Raw genomic sequence first — 21,505 nt, 5'->3', positions numbered from 1 at the left:
TGTTATGTGGCTGATCCTGGCACCCGACAGGCAACTGACTACAATTTTCTCCTTGTTTAGTCTGGTGATTGGGACATCAGTGTGCCTGACTATAGAGTGTTGGGTACGTTGTCTTGCCTTAGAGGCTGTTGTTTGGTGGCACACTGGTGCTGTGAGCTATGTGTCACTTTGGTTGTGAATAGTGCTTGTTTGCATTTCAGTTTCGGAGGTCCTTGTTGCTTGGGCAGGTTAATGTTAAGGGCCTCCTCATATGTGGTTTTACTGTTGCTATGTGTGGATGTTGATGCTGTGCATTTTGAAGGGCTATGTGTTGCTTGAGGTGTAGTGCAGGTGTTAAACTTCTCCTCTTGACTGTCTAGCACAATCTTGGCTGGAGAGAGCTTTGCTTCCAGTTTGGCTATGTAGGTGCATCTCTCGCAGGTTGTAGTGTTGATTGGTAGGAGGAGAGGTTTGTCTGTGTACATGAGGAAGTTGCTGCATTTCCCCAATATGCCCCAATTCACCAGATGGACAGGAGAAATCACTGGAAGCTGACCCTTGGACATGTCTGTTTAGGTGCTTTTTTGTAAAGTACAAGAGCTGTTTTCCCTTACCTTTGCAAGGTGATTTGCAATTATAGGCTGTTTAGTACCTGTGATTAATTTCTCCTTATTAACAAGGAGAGTTGAGTGCTTGTATCAGTTTAAGGCTTCCTAGTGCTTTCCAACAGGTTCTAGAGTAAGTGCTAGTCACAGGGGTTCAGATTTTAGTGCTATTACTGAGAAACCAGCTAGTTATAAGGGAAAATTAGAAGAGGAGACTTTCTGGCACATGGAGTAGTTTAACAGTAGCCCAGTGGTGCTGCACAATGCAAGAAATGTGCAAACACACACGTTTTTAAGCCAGAAAGTTAAAAGGGATAGAAATCAGCCTGAAATGCTAATAAAATTACAATTTCAGAGCTGGAACCACTCCTCTAGCATTAGATAGGCAGTACAATACTCACCACTCCCACTGGTAAGCAGTAGGACGTCCCTCTATCACAGCAAGGTCTTAATAGCTCTGAGCACAGAAAATAAAGTCCTGAAACCAGCAAAGCCTGGGGTCTGGACTATACTGTCTAGGAAAGGTGGAAAATGAGCAAACAAGATAGTATTTTTTTTTTATTTAAAACAGGCTAAACAATGCAATAATACAGTAAATAAATACAGAAAAGGCTAACTCACATGAGTGTGTAGCCCTAAACAGTAAACACAATTAAAACTCTACAAAATTGGCAATTTAAAACTTTTTAAATGAAACAAGGCAAGTGTACAAATGAAAAACAATTTAAGAGGCAGTAATACAGTAGAATAAGTAGCTAGTCTACATATACAGAAAAGCAGCTAAAACAGTACTAAAACAATTGGGATGCAGTGCAACCTAGAGCACTTGAGTTGTAGCAATATTAAGGCAAATACAGTTTTAATAACTACACTAAAATATACTCTATATTTCCAAAATGTTTGAGAAGCACAGTAAGAACACAAGGAGATCCAGAGAATTTTTTTTATTTTTATTTTTTTTAAGAAAGGGTGAAAGGAGGAACAGAAGGAAAGAAACTAAGTGGGTTGGCCTTCTCAGGGTTCTCTCTGTATTAGGTAGAATGAACTAATGACACTAGACCGGGAGGAGTGTCCAAGATCAAATTTAGAGTAGGGGCTGGCAACTGCAAGGCCAGCAGGTATAAAGACAAGATGACAATAGGCAGGGAGGGTGGGAAGTTATTTTATGCAGAAAACACAACTGAAATGTTTATCACAGCAGAAAACCAACAGTGAGACAATAGCTATGAAATACAAGTATGCAGTATACAATAAAATTGCTATAAATATCTAGAATAAGCAATAACTACTAAAAATAAGCAAAAAAACAGGATACTTATTGCTATATATCACAGATCAGGTGCTCCTCCTCAGATAGCTCTGTGTGTAATTACTTCTTCTTTCAGCTTTTCCCAGTTAGGGGTTGCCACAATGGATCACCTGTCTGCTCATGATTGGCAGTGGAGTTTTACGGTGTCAAGTTGCCAGCCCAACACCCAACCTTCCACAGAAGGCATGCACATACTCATGCCTAGGGCCAACTTAGAGTGTCCAATCCACCTACAGCATGTCTTTGGGATGTGAGAGGAAACCGGAGCACCCGGAGGAAACCCATGCGACCACAGGGAGGACATGCAGAGAAGACACCCCAGCCGAGAGTTGAACCGGAGAACCTCTTGCTGGGAGGTGACAACGCTAACTGCTGCACCACCGTGGCCACCCTCTGTGTGTAATTACTGTATTAGTGATATTACTGTATAGAATATGTGTATAAGGTGTAAAGAAATATGATTCTTTTTTTACCTTTTTCTTTGTTGTCCTGAAGATAAATTTATTTTGTTTAGTATGAAATTCAATTGATTACATATATTATACATTGTGTTTGAATTAAGGGTTTTGAAAGAAAGATAATATATTTAGAATGGGAACAATTAAACAGACAAAATTAATGTTTTATTCTTCAGTTTTTTTTTTCTTTTGTTCTGTAGTTTTCAATCCATTCTTTTCAGCATGCCTTTTAGAGGTACGATTAGTACAATACAAAGTTTCCACTTGTCTAATACATTATTGTTAAATAAATATTGTGTAGCCAAGTCCACTGAATCAAAAATAGATATTGTGTAGCCAAATCCACTGAATCAAAGATTTTCATGTCATCGGGAAAAAAGATTTTCAGCCTAGCTGGAAATAAAAGATGAGTTTTGAGTTGTTTCTTTTTTAATGCGTTTATCAGGGGAAAAAATCCTCTTCTTTTTGTGACCACAGCTGAAGAGTAATCATTATCAAATCTGATTACACTGTCTTGAAATTTAACTTGTGCTTGCCCAGGCAGCTTTTAATGCAAGTTCTTTATATTGACTGGAGAAAAAACACACTATTATGGATCTAGGTTTGGTATTTACTGTAGCAGATTTTCCTGATGTAGTTAGAGATCTATGGTCTCCGTTGATGCCATAAGAGAGAGATTCAGGTAAATTTAATGTGGCAGGAATCCAAGATGTAAGAAAATTAATCATGTTGTCTCCTTCTGTTTTCTCAGGAAGCCCATAGAGTCGTAGGTTGTTTCTCCTAGATTTGTTTTCTAGGTCATCTATCTTTTCCAATAAATGAAGTCTGGAACAGGCAAAGTTGTCACAGGACATCTTTAATGGAGTGGGGTGGGATATGTAATGAGATTAAGTGTAAGAAGCAGGTAGGGTGGGTAGCTAAGAGAGTTTAGAAAGGGAGTGGGCATGAAAGGGTTAAGCAGGCTGGAGACTAAGGGATGAAGTGAGGTAAGGTGGGGAAGGTCTTGAAGGCTTTTGAGGTGGGATTTGGTTGTTGGGAGTCACATTTGGTGTGATTGTGTAAAGGTTGTCAAAGGTCTTTGGTATTTGGGTGGTTTATTAAAGTGGAACGTGACAAATATGTGTTTTATTTTAATAAAAATTCTGTTTGGTCTTCTTCTTCAGAAAGTCTTCTTTCTATATCATAGCTGTGATCTGAGATTTATGCTGTATAATTATTTCTTGAAGTTATTCCACTTGCGGAGAACATTTTTCTTTAAAGGCATCCAATTTGTTATCCATCTTGTCAATTTTTAATGATAAATTCTGAATGTTAGACAATAAAGACTACAGCTCCTTTTTGAGTGAAGTGGAATAAATAAAATTACTCAGGTATAGAGAGCTTGATGAGCAATCAAGGCCTTTGGAATCAGTGTTTCATACTTCAAAATGAAAAATTGTTTCTTTCCATAAAAGCAACAATTTATACATTTATTTCTTCAAATATGCCATATTAATCTGTTCCAAAACAGTAGCTTTCAAACCTTCTGTATTCCCATTATGACATTTATTAAAGTGGAGAGCCAAAGGGCTCTCCATTTTATTAATCCTAATATCTCTCAGATGTTCTAATAATCTTGTTTTAAACATCCTTTTCGTCTGCCCTATATAAAACTTATTGCAACTACACTTGATGGCATATATAACACCCTCTGTCCTACAATTAAATATTCCTTTTGTTTTAAAACTAATATTATTAATATACAGGAAAGAATTAATAATATTTGAATAAAGAAATGTATAAATTGTTGCTTTTACGGAAAGAAACAATTTTCATTTTGAAGTATGAAACACTGATTCCAAAGGGCTTGAATACAGACTGCTGTTGGAAAAGTGTTTTGTAAATGCATTTCACTTTAAGAATGGTATGTGATTTTTCATTATTGATTAATTAATTGTGTAAGTGTTTTATTGAGTAGAGCTGGTATTATATAAATGATTTTTAAGGTTTTTTATGTTACTCCTTGAAGGCTTACTGTTGCCAAGGCGCTAGGGGAATAAAATGCTGTTTTCAGTGGCTGTTGCTGTGTGGTTTATTTTTGTGGTGAAGCATTTCTTGGTTGGTGTAGTTACTTCTATAGAGAGCTTGATGTTCTTATTTAAAGCATTAGTTTCCACTTTGTGAGATATATTGTATTTATGTTCATATATTCTCTTTTTTTAATAACCACTCAGTTTTCCCAATATAAAATGCTGGACACCGTTGGCAACAGGCTATATAAATAACACCTTTAGTAGAGCAATTGTGACAACCTTTAGCTTTAATTTTGATATTTCGACTTGTTACATGTATCTCTTCAGTGTTACAAATATATGAACATTGATAACATCCACCACAGCTATATGTACCTATTTCAGATCTCCTAGTAGTTTTTTCATGCATATCCATCCATTATTCCACAACCCTTTTTTCTAGTTTTACACATGGAGTCAGGGTGTCACTTCAATAGTTGACAATTACCTAGAGCCAAGGTTCAAACCACCAGGTGGTTTGCCCTGATGTAGCTGTACTTCCGTGCCACACACTTGGATGCATGCTTACACCTATGGCCAGTTCAGAATGTCCAATCCACCTACTGCATGCCTTTGGAGTCTGGAAAGAAACAGGAACACCCAGAGGAAACCCACGTGAATACAGGAGGCACATGCAAACTCTGCACAAATGGCACCCCAACCAAGAATCAAAGCAAAGAACTTCTCACTGTGAGGCAACAAAGATATCTACTGCATGTCTCTCTCCAAAATGTCTTTTATATTTCTGTTCCTTTTGGATCTATACAGCTGGGTTTTCCTGGAAACACCTGCCTAATTCAGGAAAATGTGTAAACATGTAACAATTCTTGCCATAATATCTATAAATTCAACCTCTGCAGATGTGGGTTATTCTGAACTTAGCTTTTTTACTCTATTTGGGAATATGAAACTATGGAGTATCTGACTGGAGCCCCCAAAATAAATATTTTGTTTTGTAATTTTTTTCTCCTTTTTATGTAACTACTGCTGGATGTGTACCATGTTTGAATACAGAAAGTGCTATTTTTCTGTTTCTTTTGTTGTATTTTCTTAAAGTTGTCTGAACTCAAATGTATATCTGTGCACTGTACTTTTGTGACCACATGTAGTTGAAAGTACAGTGATAGTTGACTTTAGTGTAGTCAGTCATTTGTGATCAGCTGTATGAACCTTGACATTTGTGCTATTGGGCATTTGGTGATATATAATAAATAATTCCAAAAATACTTTTATCATTTATCTTTTATCTTACAAAAGTAAAACACAGATAATTTTCCAATAGAATTGAGGACCACAAAATGCAACATATATACTTTTTTTACTGAGAGATCTTATAGGTTCATAGGTTCATAGGTAGGTACTAGGCTATTGGCCCTAGGGCCTATACAAGCCTAGCCAAAAATGTACCCTGGCTTTCGCCACCCAAGAAAATTATTTTCCTGTGCCCCTGTCAAGCAGAACCACAAAAGTGATCCCCGGGGTGAATTTCCTATTACCCATCCAATCATCAAGATTTTTCTTGAAGAGTGCTAATGAGGAGCTCTGTTTGACATAGATAGGTAGTCTGTTCCAGTGTATGGGAAGTCTCTGGGACAGGAATCTATCCCTCCAGCATGTTCTGTTTATTGTGGTGACAAGGTTTGGTCCCTAGAGCGTGTAGCTTGGAGGGATTGGGATTTCTTTAAGTGGAACATGTCCAACAGCTCTGGGTTTGACATAGCTTTATATGTTAGGCAGAGATCACCTCTGAGTAGGCGATATGCGATGGAGTAAAGCTGGAGTTTTTTGAGACGGTCTGCGTAAGGCATCTGTTTGAGGCCAGTAATCCTCTTTGTGAGGTATTTTTGTGGCCTTTCCAGTTGTTGTAGATGTCTTGTGAGGTACATACCAAAAGGGGCGTTGTACTCTATAATGGGTCTAATGAGTGATGAGTAGAGGGGAACAATGACCTCTTTTTTTCTGGATGAGAAACCTTTTGTGATGAGGTGTGCCACATAGAAGGATTTCCTGACCACTTTAACAATGTGATTATCAAAGGAGAGACTACTGTCCACCTGTGTTCCAAGGTCTCTTATCACACTTTCAGTGTTAAGTAGACTACCGCCTATGTGGTAGTTCATGGGTACAGAATTTTTACCAAAGGGAATGACAATGCACTTTTTGGCATTGAGCTTGAGACCATGTCTTTGACACCAGGCATCTGTCTCAGTGAGGCCCTTTTGTAGGATGTCCACATCATTAGGAGTTTCAATTATGGCTCATAGTTTGCAGTCATCTGAGAATTTATTTAGCCAAAGACCTTCTGTGTTAGCCTGTACTTCAGAGAAGTAGATACCAAACAGGAGAGGACCCAGGACTGAACCCTGTGTTACTCCACTTGTCACTGGTCTGAAGTCTGATTTGGAGTCTGCTACTTTCACAGTGTGGGTTCTTTCAGTAAGCCAGTTGGCAACCCATCTTGTGACATAGGGATTTATACCTAGTTTAGTGAGTTTATCTATAATTCCAGAGTGGGGTATGGTGTTGAACATCTTGGCGAGATCTAGATAGGCTGTGTGTACCACCTTACCCTCATCTATGGCTTTGGTGACTACTTCAAAAAAGTCTATCAGGTTTAGGAGACATGATCTGTCTTTTACAAACCCAAATTGTGTGGGGTCCAGGGTTTGGAGATCTCCAATGTCTTTGTTTATGAGTTCCATGATGATACGTTCCATGGCCTTGTAGACGAGGCTCGTCAGGCTAATGAGCCGGTAGTTCCCGGGGTCTGTTGTGCCCCCCCCTTTGTGCAGCCATGATTACAGGAACTTTGCATTCTTCCGGTATAAATATGGGCCCTTTAGGGGGTGAGAGGGGGGGTAAAGTTAACACTGAACCTATCTGCCAGGATGTTGGCAATATCAGTTGGTTCTGTATATTTAGTGTCATTGTGCTGTAACTCAGAGCAGATCTGAGTGTTGCCATTGAAATTTTTGACATAGCTATAGAATGCTTTGCAGTTGTCTTTAGAATCAGTGGCAATTTTGTTTTCATAACTAGCTTTGGTGGATTTTATGAGGGATCTCAGCTTCTTACTGAGGCTGACCAGGGAGTTCCTCCAATCGTGAGATTTTACTCTTTTTTGCAACAGTTTCTTTCTTCTGTTGTAGAGTTTGTTTATGGCAGAAGACCACCAAATTGGCTTCCTTTTTTTGGCGGATAGCATCTTGGTTCTGTTAGGGATAGCATGATCCATGCACTCGTGTAAGTGCTTATAAAGTGCATTTCTGTAGGATTCAGCAGCCATACCTCTATTGTCCATCTGCATGGGTGTCATGAAGTTTGCCACTTCTGTCTTAAGAAGCATGAAGTTGGCTTTGGAGAAATGTTTTATGGTTGTTTTCCTAATGGGGGGTGGGAGCGTAATGTGGATGTCTAGGGTGATTAGCTTGTGGTCAGATCTGACCAATGAGGTGCTGACCTCTGATGTGGAACACCGGTCTCCCAGGTTGGTGATGACCAGGTCTAGGATATTGCTGCCTCTCGTGGCATTGTGGATAAGTTGATCCAAAGCGTTGGAATTGATGATTTCCAGAAAACGTTGAGCAAAAGAGTTGGTACATGAGTAGTTTCCCCAGTTAATGGTAGGGTAGTTGAAATCACCCATTATTATAGTGTTGGGTTGTACCTTAATATTTTCCAGTGTATCAAGAAAAGAGGAGTGGGAATCCTGGGACATGGTGGGGGGTCTGTAGCAAGCTACAATCTGGATTGTGGTTTTGTCCAGAGTTAGTTGAACTTGGATAATTTTGGATGCATTATGCTGAGCAACTAGCTTGGAGGTGTGGATATCCTTAATGAATATGGACACGCCTCCACCTTTAGTGTTTTGGTCCGGGTTTGGTGACTGAAAGGTGTGGTATGAATTATAGCCTGGTAATGCAGGGGTGCTCTCTTGAGCTTTGAACCAGGTCTCTGTTCTTCTTCTTCTTCTTTCGGCTTTTCCCAGTTAGGGGACGCCACAGCGGATCACCTGCCCGCTCATGATTGGCAGTGGAGTTTTACAGTGTCGAGTTGCCAGCCCGGCACCCAACCTTCCACAGAAGGCACACAGAGATATTTTGGATATATTCCACATAGATATATTCCTTTTTATATTAGAAAGGTGGTTATCACATTGTTGAGAAAAAATGTTGAATTCCAAAAGATATGCCTAATATCTCTGTAAAACTTATATTTTGAATAAAGCCTGGATGCACACTATGTAGACCTAATTTTATTTATTTTTTTTAGTGTGAGCTCTACATCCTTTAATCTACTTTCATTTTACAGTAAAACTATACATAATCAATATTCTGAAACAGTAGCTATATTGGAATAATCTGTATAAGAAAGATCTAAAGGTAATGAATGCCCAGACAAAATATATTTCCAATTTACCAGCCTTGCAAACTTCATAACACTCCTCAGTAACTGCGTTCATTGCTTTCATTGCTAATCCAGGTAAATGTTCACTTAGTGCACAACCCATCTTGTTAACATTTTCTAAAAAAAAAAAAAAACACTATTTTTAATTATGTCTCCTACTTCACTTCACTTCACTCATTCATGTCTCTTATCACAGTCTTTAATTAAATGCAAAGCATATCCACCAAAATTATAGGCATTGGGCTGTCCTTTGTACATGACAAATGCCCCATTTCCATCTATATGTATCACATGTGGTCATAGGATCACAGGATCATAGGACGTTACTAGGCTATTGGCACTGAGGCCCTTGCAAGGCTAGCCAAGAATTTATCTCATGTTCCAACTAGTCAGCACCCTATGCTACTGTCAAGCAGGGACACAGGTGGAATCCCAGGAGTATATTTTCTGTTCCCCATCCAGTTATCCAGGTTGCACTTAAAAGGGTTAATGAGGTATTCAGCTTGATGTTGAGAGGGAGTCTATTCCACAAAAGGGAGAGTCTCTGGGACAGAAATCTGTCCCACCAACAAGTCCTAGTGATGTTACAGAACCGGTTGAGGTTGCGCATGCAGGTTACTTGAGTGGAGCTTGACTTGTGGAAATGCAGCCGTCCCATCAAGGCAGGGTCTGAGATTGCTTTGTATGACAGACAGAGATCACTTCTGAGGGGTCTGTAGGAGACTGATTAGAGGGCATAGGGACAAGTTTCCCATCCACCACATTTAAGGTCATCAATATTTCTCAAGTTCCATTCTTCAAGTGTCAGTCATCATACACTTTTTTAAATATCAGAAATAGATTGACATAATGGGAATAAAAAGAGCGATGTCCACTTCCGCAGTACAAAATAAACAGATTAATTCCAATAGCATTATATTGTGGCCAAGGTCTAAAATGTTTTCGAAGATTAAATTGTCTCAAAAACTATTTTAGTAAGCAAGGAGATCTTAAAGGTTCATAAGTTCATAGGTAAGTGCAAAGATATCTGCCTCTGCAGGCCATTTTAAGCCTATTCAATTTCCTTTGGGTGTTTGACTTATCCAATCCCATTTGATGTTGTATTTGCCTTACCCATCACATAGTTGATAATTTTATATTACACCTAATGGGAATAACTAAGATCATATGCTAGATAAATTGAGAAGATCCAAGCATGGGATTAAGTGTTGAGGAGCTGCCTCTGTCCATTAGTAGTACAGGGGGCAGTGTTGTGGAAAATCTGTTTCTAATCCATACATCCAAGTTAGTACTGAATGTGGACAGGAATGAGTTCTGTTTTACTTGATGGGCAGACTGATCCAGAGCATGCGTATCCTCTGTGAGTTATACCTGTCTCTCCAAACTGCTCTTCTGATGTTGCAGAAGAGGTTTAGATCCCTAGACAGAGTGTTCCTGATGTCATTTAACTTGCTGATACGCAGTAAATCCATCAGTATTGGGTCAGAGGATGCCTTGTATGCAGATACAGGTCATGTTTTACAAGTCTGTAGGATAGAGAGTATAGTGACATGTTGTTTAGGCTTTATATCCTTTTAGTAAGGTATCTTTGTGGATATAATAGTTGCTGCTTGTGTATGGACAGATACACACCAAAGGAGCATTATATTCAATGACTGGCCTAATGAGCGCTGAGTAAAAAGGGACAAAGACATCACTAGATCTAGAGACAATCTCTTTATTTATAAGCTGTACAATATAGAAGGACTTTCTTATGAGAATGGATACATGCTGGTTGAAAGTTAGATTACTGTCCATATAAGTTTCTGAATACCGAACAACTTGAAATGAATTAACTTGAAGTCTTGAAAGTAATGATACAACTATTTGCCAGCACAGTGAGATACTGCTTAATATCCTGAATGAAGACTTCTAATGGAGCAGCAATGTATAAAACTGCATTCTGCAAAGGGGTTGTCCATCTGTCATTGCAGTTCTTAGCACTAGCAGCTTCCCAGTATGAAAAACAATCATTGTCTCAGTGTTTTTCTCCTCATACTGCTGTGCGTACAGTTTAATTGCAGGAGCTTCATTATGCATTTGTTCATCTTTCAGTGACAGCTGACCACTGGGAGAGCAAATTTAACATCTGAACATTGTCTACCCTTTAACATTGGATGCCATCCCTATAGCACTAATTTTCTCAGCAGGATCCATTTGCTCCATTACTTGCCTCTCTGTGAGAGCCACCATTTCTGACAGCAAACTTTCATTTAGTAGATCCAGCAATTTGTTATTAAGTAATCCACTTTCTATAAAAACAGATACGTTAAGAGCATACCTCTCAGTGTTCTCCTTGACATTCTCCTTTGATTGACACTTTGTGTCTTGGTCAGCTTTCAGTATACCACAGAAAAGTGGAAACAAAAGGAGTAGTAGAAATTCTATGATGTTCTGACCAAATTTTCCCTTGTCAGTATGAATACCACTTTAAATTTCTCCTAAGGTCCACTGTCTTAGTTTGACTAACCTGTCCACCAAAGACAAATAAATAGATTATTGTTTTGGTTCAGCTAGCAACTGAAACTTTAAGTACTTTGCTGATTCATGTTACATAACTAAATGTTAATTGATGTAATAGTATATGCGGCTTTCCATTTAAGTTCATACTGTAGTTCATGAAAATGACATTTTTTGATGGCTCATCTGAGCTTCCACCTGGTGGGGAGGAGATTTATTTTTATCTTTACACATACCCATTGTTCCAAGACCTCCCCCTTTCTGCAAGTCCATGAAAAAGCCTGGAAGAGGTGTACAATGGACATGTGCAGCATTTCACTCTACCTCCACAGCAGCTCAGGTGTATCTCAACTCTTTAACCCTTCTGTAGGCACTCTCAACTTATGACATCTCCAGCCTCCACTCAAGATCATCACTGTGACCTGCCTAATCCCTGGGATGGTCACATCCATCCCTCCATGCCACTCTGTCAGTCACTCAAGCCACTAATCAAACCCAGGTCACCTGGGCCATAATCAGGGTTTTGTACCTCTATGCCACCTGACTGGCTGAGTTTATTGGTTTTTGAGTTGACAGTTTTTCTAAGCAATTACAAAATATAGCCCTGTTACTCTTTAAAATGGATATACTTTTCCCATTTGCATGCCCCCAGCTGGTAACCAACTACACAGCTTCACCATTTTACTGTAGATGTTTCCAGTATTATTCCCAGGGCAGAGACTGCACCAGTGGTGATTTGGGCAGGAAAAGTGGTGTATAGCAGACGTCAGTTTCATATATGTTGGAATACATGCCAAGTGTTTTTTATGGCAAGCCTTAACTAGCCACAGTTAGTGACATCATGAGCATCACTGCATCATCACTTCAGATCCACTCAGATGCCTTAGCTTTACCAGCAATCTGCCCCATGATTGTGGCACATTTACATAACTGAGGATGTTTCTTCATCACAAGCAAAAACCTCTCGCTCCCAGAGTGAGTGAGCCCACAAAGCTGTTCTATCACACCGCTTTCTCCCCAGCTCCTGCAGTGCTTGAGCCGCTTGTCAATCTTTGGTTGTCTGGTCCTAAGTTAGAACTTCATCCAGCTATACCATGGCATTAGGGGTATTAGCACGTATATGCTTTATCAAGTCGATTAGTTTGCACATGTACTGTATATATGTTGGTTTCCCATTTCAAATTGTTAAAAGGAGAAATGCAAATACCTTTTGAGATGATTGCAATGACTATCAGGAGCCAGACATATGCATTGGTGGGTCTTGCACCCAGTTCTTGCTATTCAGCATAAAACACTTGGTTCAGTCAAATATTGATTTGCAATGCACCTGTGTCATAGTTTAAAGTTATTTTAAAGTGCTGTGTTGCATTGTTCCAGTGTATACTATAATTTTAAATAAACAGTGGTATTCGCTTTGATTAAATTCAGAGCCCTAACTTTCTCCAGCCTCTGAATGACTTTCTAATTTTCAGTTATTGAGATATGACCCGCTGATAAAGGAGGTGGTGTAATTAATATGGACAGAGACCAAATATGTGAAGAAAATGGAAGAGATGTTGTCAGATAATGATATCAGTTGATTTATAACTTTCAAGTAGATGATATCATCAAAAAGGTGGAATTTTTGTTATATGATCTCCTTATGACTGGCATTATCGATCAAGACTTGTATGAGTATTTTTGTGTGGACCACACTTTGGTACCTCTTCTTTATGGTTTGCTGAAAGTCCATAAGGACAATAGCAATCCACCTATGTGGCCAATTGTGTTGAGTAGGAGCTGGGTAACTGAACCCCTCTTGATTTATGTGGAGAAACTACTACATCTTATTTTGAGTACTGTGACTAGTGTATTGAAGGACACAACATCATTCTTGAGTGATTTATACTCTTGGTATAGTTACAGTGTGTTTACTGATAGACATGGAATGCTTTGGGTGACTTTAGATGTAGCTTCACTTTTTACAGTTATACCGAATGATTTAGGTGTAGAGTACATAGGAGGCCTTTTAACCCATACTGGACCGCTGTCTAATAGTGAAGTCTATTTGTTCTGTGCCTTACTTGAACTCATTCTTGAAAATAGCATCTTTATTTTTTATGGCAAATTCTTTCTGCAGAAACTTGGAGCTGCCATGGGGACTGTTTGCACCAACTCTTATGCTAATATGGTTTTGGCTTATTGGGAACATGAATACATGCACAAGAACAACCCTTTTATTAGCAATTTGTGTTATTATAAATGGTTTGTTGATGATCTTTTTGTTGTTTACAGAGGCACAGCAGAGTCATTGAGTCAGTTTATTGATTATCTACACTCTACTATGACTTTTCTTAGGCTTTCTTTTCAGTTTTCGGACTCAAGTATTAGTTTCTAGGACGATTGCATTAGGATGGATGAGCTGAATAATTTTAGCACTGTTGTTTATACGAAACCTTGCAGGCCTAACAATCTGTTACATAAGTCAAATACGCATCCATGACATGTTTCTAAGAATGTGTTGAAGAGGCAATTTTTGTGGATCTTACAGTTGCATGATAAAGATGGAGAAGTTTAAATTGCACTACACCAGGCAGCTTACAATTTTATTAGCAGAGGTTACTCGGAATCTGAGGTACAAAAAACCTTGGATAAGGTTTGCGCTTTGAGAGATTCAGCTGCACAACCTTATTTTTCTACACATGAGGCTGGTGTAGAGCAAACTGTTAGCAATAGTCAAGTAGTTAGAATGCCTCTCAAATTTTCAAGTAATGTTGGTGAACTGTTCAATGTTTTTAAGAAACACTGATCTATTTTTCTAATGGATGATGCCATAGCTAATATAGTCTGCCCAGTACTCAAGTTTTCTTTTAAAAATAATCGCTCTTTGAAACACTATGTTATAAGAACTGTTGTATTAGACTACAGATAAATATTGAGAGGTTGGGCACTTTTTCTTGCTGGCATTGTTCTGCGTGTAATTTTATTTTTAACACCACTTTTCTCTATCTGAAATCTATTGATAAGAAGATAGAGCTGAAATGCTATGCAAGTTGTAATACCAATAATGTTGTTTACGGTGCTGTCTGTCTGATCTGTGACTGCTACTACATCGGTAAAATCAATTGGAGTTTAAAGGAGAGAATCCTGGAATATGTGGGTGACATCAAGAAGAGCAAGCAGACTAATGTACTTGCCAAGCACTGAGTGTGGCAGTGATCATAAATTCAGATTCAGTCTTAGAAGTGCAATGTGAAAGTTTGAGATTTGGGGATCTAGTGAATTTGACAGAATGTGCCAAACTGAGGTGAATTGTCACCTTAAATGCTGATAAACTTCCAGTCTTAAATGGATGTGTTTCAATTAAACCCATTTTAAAGAGCAGGAATTTATTTCATTGAAAGGTTTGATTTTATGAATGAAGCTGTCATGTGATGCTATAATCTGTGTGTAATTGGTGTTTTTTTTTTTTTTTTTTTTGTTAAATATGGGTGTTTTAATTGATTATTGAAAGTCTGATGAAGCAGCAGGTTGCTGTGAAAGTGCTAACTTTTGTCCAACAAACCATTTTATTTTGCCCAATAGCTGGTTGGTCGGTTTTGTTTTTAATTTTATTTAATATAAAATACTTTACTGAATGGCAGCATTTTTATTCTTTTTTAATTTTCAGTTAGGCCTGCAACATCCTTTATGTTATCTTTTTCTAGCGTTTATTGCTTTAGAGCCTTTGCATACTTTATTTTTGTATTTCAGCTATCAGGATAGATTTTCTTTGGTTATAAAACAATATTACTTTAAAAAAAAATTCAATTATCCAGTAGTGGAACAGTATTAATTGCTGTAGTAGAAAATATGTTCTGCCTTGCATGCATTCCAAGTCATTAAGTACATTTTCCACTAATGAATCCAATGAAAAGCTGACAACCAGAACGTTCAAACCTCAAGGTTCATATTTCTCTCTAGTGGCTTTGGAGAACTTCAGAATCTGAACTCTGCTGTGCACGATGCTTATATACATAAATTTATAAAAAAACACTGCTCAGCACATCTTACAAAGCATCACTAATACTCTTCAATTTTTGCCACAAGAATGGTTGCATATTTAAAATAGAAAGTTAACCACACATTAGATGAAACAAAGCCTTCTCAACACAGTATGATAATGGGAGATAGGATATATATTAGAGTATTGTTTTATACCTCTAAATACATCTCAGGCTAAATAGTTTTGACTACTGCAGTTCATTTAATTAATTCAAACTATAAACCATAGCAGAAACTCCAAGAAAACAAAGTGCTGCATTCTGACCTCAAACTAAACTGCAGAAAAATCTGATGCATGACTGAAAAAAAATAATTCCCTATACAGATTAAAGTAAGCTGCTTTTCATTTTGCTGTGTAAAGAATGAAAGGAAAAAATATGGAAATGCTTCCACTGTAATTTTTCTTGCCTTCATTGTCCAGCAGGAAAAAAAAAACATGTTTGGTAGCTTATAATTGCCTGCTACATTTAGCAAACATCATTGGTTCTGGGTTCTGGCCAGGAATCATAAACCTATCGAGCTGGCAGCTCTAACACTATAAATGCCAAGCTGACATTCAAAGTGGTAGATTTAATAATATGTGCATACCTTGGAAAGCATTGCATTTAATAATGCCACTAATGAATGCAGACTCTAAGATAGTGACATATCTTCTATTGTGAGATACATTCATTTGCAATGAAGGAAGCAGCATACTAAATCAAAAATAAAGCAGATAACAACTGTACAGGTTTCTGAATTAACCCCTGCAAGTATTTTTTGTTTGTTTTATTTAAAGGGCTCAGAGTGTACATTAAGCTGGAATACTTCTTGAATTAAACAGAATGCAGACATGACATTAGTAAACTTACAAGAAATCCAATGAAAAAGAATGTAAAAGAAAATAACAAAAATAAAGGTGAAAATGGCTTGGTGCCTTGAAATTATGGTAATTATAAAGAAAAAAATATATACACAATATTGCAATAAAACAGTTGGCAGGAATGAGCAAAGCACTAAAAGAAAAATAAAGGTTTAATCACAGACGTCGAGAGCTACTGCAAACAAAGTGTCAGTGGTACAACAGGTAACACACTTAGCTTTGGTACAGACGTCTGTGGGTTCCCTCCCCACACCAAATAGCTTGATTGCAAGAGGTGTGCTATCCTTCAGATAAAATGTTAAACTGATGCCCCATCTGTTTGAGCTAATAGAAGCTCAGGGAGATGTAAAAAATCCCATGGCACCTCTTAAAAGATGTTACTAGTCTAGCAGGACTAAGCCTGGCATTAAAGGACTAATTAATATCCTATAATCTGCTTTGCTGTCTATCTAGGAATCTTAACCTCTCTGTAGAAAAATTCTTATTAATGTCCTTTTTGCATCATGAAATGTTTATCACCAGAACAGTGCATCATTACACATTTACTAACATCTTGACATGCTGTTTACTGGGTCTATAATATATCATCAAACGTTTAGGTTGTCGAACTCCTAAACATCGACCCCAAACATCGAAAGCTGCAAACTGCGAACGGCCAATTACACAAATTTTTTTACAGGATAAAAATTTGCTTGGCCGGCGGAAAACAAAACATATTTTTAAGCCCTAATCAAGAGGGAGGCTTCACCCCACACACCCTCCACACCTCCCCTAACTAAATATACCAACTCCAAAATCGCTCTACATCAGGGAAAAGGGCAAATTCCCGATGACGGCCAAGCAAATGTTTCCCCTGTAAAAATTCATGTAATTGGCCATTTGCGCTTTGCAGCTTTCAACATTTATGGGTTGATGTTTAGGTGTTCAACATCCTAAACATTCAATGATATAATATAGATCCCTATTTACCATATTTACTCTGCTCACTAAAATCACACCTTAACATTTGTGCATTACACACATAAGCATGAATGCATGCCAAATAGCCTTAGACACTTGAAAACAACCCACCCAAACCACAATCTATAGTAACTTTAAGAGAAAAAAAGTTACAATGAAAAAAAATTAATACTCTGACAGTATTCCTAATTGCAAATTACAAATTTACAGAAACAACGCACATTATAGGTTTGTAGCTTCATAGGTTCATAGGTGTGTACTAGGCTAATGACCCAGGAGGCTTTACAAGCCTAGCACATAGGATTAACCTAGCATCGTACCACCCAACTTTGGTTCCCAGTGCCTCTGTCGAGTAGAGCCACTGGAGTGATCCCCGGGATGAATTTTCTATTTCTCATCCACTAATCAAGATTTCTCTTGAAGAGGGCCAATGAGGTGCTCTGTTTGACATGTATGGGAAGACTATTCCATAGCATGGGCAGTCTCTGAGTTATGAACCTGTTCCTCCAGCATGTTCTGTTGATTGTGGTAATAAGGTTGTGGTCTCTGGAGCATGTGGTGTGGAGGGATTGGGATTTCTTTAGATGTGGCATTTCTAACAGATCTGGGTCAGACATGGCTTTGTAAGTCAAGCAGAGATTGCCTCTAAGTAGGTGATATGACACAAAGAATAGTTGGAGTTTTTTGAGTCTTCATATAGGATAAGTGTTTAAGGCCTAGGATCTTCTTTGTGAGGTCCTTTTGAAGCCTCACCAGTTGTTGCAAGTGTCTAGTGAGGTACATGCCAAATGGGGCATTTTCCTCAATGATTGGCCTAATGAGGGAAGAGTAGCGGGAGACAATGACCTATTTTTTTCCTAGATGCAAAACCCTTAGTAATGAGATATGCCACAAAGAAGGACTTTCTGAGACCAAAGTGGCAATGTGGTGGTCAAAAGAGAGGTTGTTGTTAACCTGTGTTCCCAGGTCTCTTATAACACCTTCTGTGTTCAGTGGACTACCATCAATGTGGTAATATATGGGAACTGGGTTTTTCCCAAAGGGGATGACAACACATTTTTTGGCATTGAGCTTAAGGCTGTGGTTCTGACACCAGTCGTTGGTCTCAGTGAGGCCTTTCTGTAGGATGTCAACATCACTTGGGGAGTTAATAATAGTTCCCAACTTGCAATCGTATGTGAACTTTGTCAGAGTTTCTTCTTGGATTGGACTTCAGAGAAGTAGATGCCAAACAGGAGAGAACCCAGGACCGAACCCTGTTGGACTCCACTAGTGACTGGTCGGCAGTCTAACTTGGAGTCAGCTACTTTCATACTGTGGGTTCTATTTGTGAGCCAGTTTGCAACTCACCTAGTGATACAGAGGTTGATGCCTAGCTTAGTGAGTTTTCTGTGATTGTTAAGTCGGGAATGGTGTCAAAGGCCTTGCCCAGATCAAGGTAGGCTGTATGAACCACCTTGCCTTCATCCACAGCTCTGGCGACTGACTCAAAGAAGTCGACCAGGTTGAGCAGGAATGATCTACCCTTCACAAAACCAAACTGTGTCGATCCAGAGTTTGGAGATTCCCTATATCCTTTTTTATTAGGTCTATGATCATGTGTTCCATAGCTTTGCATATCAAACTTGTCAGGCTAATGGGGCAATAGTTCCCAGGGTCTGTAGTTGTTCCCCCTTTGTGTAGAGAGATTACTGCAGCAGTGCACTATTTGCTAGGGACAACGCTTGAAGTGAGGCTGTGAATGAACAGGGCACACAGGTGAGGTGCAGTTCACTCTGTAGTTCATGTAGAACATAGCCAGGGATATTATCAGGTCCCATAGAAGCTGTATTCATGGCCTTGGACAGTGCTGTTTTAACCTGTGCAGCAGCAATACTGGGTGCCTGGCAATCTACTGGTATTGTGATTGGTCCTTTGGAAGGGGGAGAGAGGGGTAATGTTGACACTCAATCTGTCAGCCAGTATATTGGCAATATCTGCTGGCTCGGTATAGGAGGTACCATTGTGCAGTAGCTCAAAGCAAATCTGGGTATTGCCATGGAGATTCTTTACATAACTATAGAAGGTCTTGTGGTTGTCTTTGCTATCTGCTGCAATTCTGTTTTCATAGCTATCTTTGGATTATTTGAAGAGGGATCTGAACTTTTTGTTGAGCCTGATAAGTGAGTTCTTCCCAGTCTTGGGACTTCACCTTATTACGCATAAGTTTCCTTCTTCTGTTGTAAAGTTTGTTTATGGCAGGGGACCACCAGATTGGCTTCCTTTTTTGGAGGAGAGCATCTTGGTTCTGTTGAGTATGGCGAGTTGCATACATTTGTGTATGTGTCTGTACAGTGCATTGGTTCATAGGTTCATAGGTAGGTACTAGGCTATCAGCCCTAGAGCCCATACAAGCCTAGCCAAAAAATGTACCCTGGCTTTCACCACCCAAGAAAATTATTTTCCTGTGCCCCTATTGAGCAGAGCCACAGAAGTGATCCCCGGGGTGAATTTCCCATTTCCCATCCAATCATCAAGATTTTCTTGAAGAGTGCTAATGAGGAGCTCTGTTTGACATAGATAGGTAGTCTGCTCCAGAGTATGGGAAGTCTCTGGGATAGGAATCTATCCCTCTGTCATGTACTGTTTATTGTGGTGACAAGGTTTAGGTCCCTAGAGCGTGTAGCTCGGAGGAATTGGGATTTCCTTAAGTGGAGCATGTCCAACAGCTCTGGGTTTGACATAGCTTTGTATGTTAGCCAGAGATCGACCCTGAGTAGGCAATATGTGATGGAGTAAAGCTGTAGTTTTTTGAGACTGTCTGCATAGGGCATCTATTTGAGGCCAGTAATCCTCTTTGTGAGGTATTTCTGTGGTCTTTCCAGTTTTTGTAGATGTCTTGTGAGGTACATACCAAAAGGGGCGTTGTACTCTATAATGGGTCTAATGAGTGATGAGTAGAGGGGAACAATGACCTCTTTTTTTCTGTATGAGAATCCTTTTGTGATGAGATGAGCCACTTAGAAGGATTTCCTGAGCACTGTGGCGATGTGATTATCAAAGGAGAGAATACTGTCCACCTGTCTCCCAAGGTCTCTTATCACATTTTTGGCATTAAGTAGACTACCAGCTATATAGTATGTATGATTTGGTGGTAATGCAACTATTCTCCATTTGCATGGGTACCTTGAAGTTAGCCACCTCAGTTTTTAGGAGCCCAAAGTTAGCTATGGATAATTTTTCATGGTGGGTACCTTTGTGGGCACAGGGGTGGGGTGAGAGGGATGTGGATTTCCAAGGTGATTAGTTTGTGTTCAGATCTAACCAGGGAGGAGTTGACTACTGGTGTAGAGCAATGGTCAACCGTGGTAGTAATGACCAGGTCAAGGATGTATCTACCTCTAGTAGGGGTAAGAATGAGCTGGTCCAGGGTATTGGAATTTATGAATTCCAGGAAACATTGGGCAAGTGTATTGGTACATGAGTAGTTTTCCCAGTTAATGGAGGGGTAGTTGAAGTCACCCAGTAGCAGTGTGTTAGGATGGACCCTAATAATCTCCAGGGTGCTTAGGAACATGGAGTGTGAGTCTTGGGACATGCTTGAGGACCTATAGGTGGCTATGACCTGAATTGCTGTCTTACCCAATGTTAGCTGCACCAAAAGTATCTCTAATGCATTATGTTGGCATACCAGTCTGGAGATGTGCACATCTTCTATGCATATGGAAACACCACTGCTTTTGGAGCTTCGGTCCAAGTTCTGTGGCTGAAAGGTGTGGAATGAGTTATGGCCTGGTGGTGCAGTGGTGCTATCTGCTGCCTTAAACCAGGTTTCTGTTACAGCATAAATGTTGTTCTCCATTTTAAGGAGTGCTTTGAGTGAGTGCATTTTGAGATTTAGACTTTAGAGTTGAGCAGCACGACAGTCAGATTGCATTTGTTTGTAGCTGTTATGGTGGTAATTTGGTCTTTGTAACACCACCTATAAAAGGCACTATAGGGGTGGCAAGAGTCTTGGCCGGGATCCAGAAGCCCAGGGCTGACAGATGCAGGCCATCTCTGGCAAAGCATCGAGGTCTGTCAATCATGTCTCCCCAGGCAGACAGATACTGGATCTCCTTAGAATGACACCAGAAATGTAGTCAATTATTTAAGTCAATCATTTTCTGCTTGTACTGTGGTATCATTCTGGGTGATGGTATGATGCTGCTCAGGGCTAGGGTCATACCCACCTGGTCTACATAATCCGAGAGCTCCTCCATGTCTCTTTTCATGTAGTACAGCGAGGTATGTCTCAGGTCATTCACACCCACATGTACAATGACAGAGTCATATTTGTACCTGTTGCTGAGGTACCTGAGTGTGTGCGTTAT

The sequence above is a fragment of the Protopterus annectens genome, chromosome 2.part1 (assembly GCF_019279795.1).
Source record: "Protopterus annectens isolate FY-2018-M chromosome 2.part1, PAN1.0, whole genome shotgun sequence".
NCBI lineage: Eukaryota > Metazoa > Chordata > Ceratodontiformes > Protopteridae > Protopterus > Protopterus annectens.
The sequence above is the reverse complement of the archived record's forward strand: the minus strand, read 5'-3'. Positions refer to the sequence as shown.